General features: G+C 42.1%; 1 non-coding gene across 1 annotated transcript; it reads right to left on the reverse strand.

Annotated features, from left to right (window-relative positions):
- Positions 1–1,712: 1,712 nt before the first annotated feature.
- TRNAK-CUU (transfer RNA lysine (anticodon CUU)) lies at positions 1,713–1,785 on the reverse strand. Its single transcript has one exon. It is a non-coding gene; the product is annotated as a tRNA-Lys (tRNA).
- Between the last annotated feature and the right edge of the window lie 667 nt (positions 1,786–2,452).

Genomic DNA, 2,452 nt, shown 5'->3' on the forward strand with positions numbered 1-2,452 from the left:
CAGCGTGCGTGCCGCAAGTAAGCGGAGGTACGTTTACTCGATGCCGGTCGTGTTCAACATTGCGTAGAGTATGATCACGTTTAGTAGTGTCGCGTTCCTTGTTTTACAGTAATTATGCCGTATTGCTCAATTCTGGAATGTAAAAATGATAGCAGAAAAAAACCTACTAATGGAGGATTACCTACGTCATCGAGTAAGCGTACCGCCCCGCTTACTTGTGGCACGCACGCTGCACCTACATAGCTTTTCCACTTGTTTTTATTCTTCCGTGGCTCTAATCTACAGTAAATTGCACCACCTGCTAAAATTGATTCCTTACTTCTGTCCATCATTGTAAAGGTTGTTTGGAAGAAATCGCTCTGAAGCGATAAGGCCGCCTATTGCTTACCTTAGAAAATCTCTATATAACTATGTTTTCTGTATGTACTGCTTACTATGTGTTGATGTGCAATAAAAAGGTTATTGTATTGTACCTTCTTTTGGGGCTCGAATCGAACCCATTCAATTATCTGCTTGAGAGGCCATAGGTCAATTCACTAGGCTAACACGATTAAAACATTAAATTAACTAACGTCAAACCACAAGTAAATGTACGTAATATTTGCCAAGCGAATCTCTTATTCTTTTCGGTTAGTTAACGTAGCAACCTAAGCAGAATAAGTAAGGAAAATTAAGGAAGCATTCTGACCGCAGATGGGAACAATATTATCTACAAATCTGACGAAAAGCAACTACAATCATGGCACACCGTTCATTGCTGGTCTTACAAAAGCTTTTTTAGTGGAGGTTCATAAAAGCTGCAATGTACGGCGTTTTTGTTTGTTAACAATCGGTCGCGTCTTTTAAGCGTGTAACTGGGTGCGGATCCTTTTTTCCTCAAAATCGTTTCTATAGCCACCTTTTAATGATTAAAATAAACAAAGGTTAAAATCCTTTTGTTTTAATTTTAATGAAATAACAGCGACACCTGCCGTCCCTTTGGCAAATTAATTGCTTTATGCTGGTTAGATGTCAACAAAGAGTGACATTAATTTAATGAAATGATCTTTGGGATCTATTTAACGTTTTAATCATTTATTTATCTCATAAAATGATTAAAATTTGTCGAAGGAATCATCATCATCATCATCATCAGCCCGAAGACGTCCACTGCTGGACAAAGGCCTCCCCCTTAGAACGCCACAATGAACGACAACTCGCCACTTGCATCCACCGGTTTCCCGCTACTCTCACGAAGGAATAATCCTACAAATTGGTTATTATTATAAATGCGAAATAGGTGTTCATACAGGCGCGCGAGCTAGTCGATCAGCCGCGCCTTCGAGATCTGGACAACCCGTGGGCGAGAAGCCCGACTCGAGCAGCCAGCCTTGCCAGGGCTTCTGGCTAACTTGGCCACCAGCGTGATGAATGCCCTACCACGCCTGCGCATGTCTACTCGACCCTTACTCCACGACCTGCCGCCTGCCTGCTCTCCTTTTATCGCCTGCCGGCCTCTGTCTCCGCTCTGCCCTCGGCTGTTTTTGCCCGCGTTCGCATATTTGTGGTGGCATCGGTATCGTGTGTGTGTGTGTGCATTTATGGCTAATTATTATGCGTGTAAGTCAATATGGCTTGTTTGATTCAAAAGCGGTCATATCAGTCCTTAGGCACCCAAAGAACCCCCCATCAGAGATCCGTGTAAGACAGTAACGCCAGTACCCTTATTTTTCCGCCCAACGTGGGGCCCGAACACACGACCCTGAGATTAAGAGTCTCATGCTCTACCGACTGAGCTAGCCGGGCATTATGTGCGCGTACTTATGTTTGTTATTGCACGGACTAGGATGAAATTTTGGACGGTGCTCAAACATACCTTAGTCCTAGACCGAGATCCAACAGTCGAAGTTAAAGGTCTACCAAAAGAGATCCGCAGAAGAACGACAATTACTGACATAGCTCTGAGAGTTGGAAAACTGAAGTGGCAGTGGGTAGAGCACATTTCCCGTAGAACTGACGGTCTATGGTCAGTAAGTTGGGTCTACATTCATTCGCATAAAATTGATTGTCCTAATTGAAATTGGCATACCGTTATTTCGCATAATTATTAATTCGCATAACGTTAATTCTAAGCTACGCTACGATTCGCTCCCGCCTTAGCCTTCTGAACCTTACCCAACCGAGTCGATTTTGTCCTGACCAAGCTTATTCACTCGCTTGATAAAATTATGCGAACTAATTTTATAACAGTTAAAGTTATGATTAATAATGTTATGCATAAATCAATTATGCGGATTTATTATTATGATAAATAAATTTTATGCTTCTTTATGCAAGTTCGCTGTGCACAATTATGCTATGCCAAATCTGTCATGCGAATTCATATTAGGACAATGAATGTTATGCAAAACAAGGGGCATCCCAGTAAGTTTTGTTCACCTCAATAAGATCTGGAAAACGTAGCGTCAGAAGG

Source organism: Choristoneura fumiferana, chromosome 17, assembly GCF_025370935.1.
Source record: "Choristoneura fumiferana chromosome 17, NRCan_CFum_1, whole genome shotgun sequence".
NCBI lineage: Eukaryota > Metazoa > Arthropoda > Insecta > Lepidoptera > Tortricidae > Choristoneura > Choristoneura fumiferana.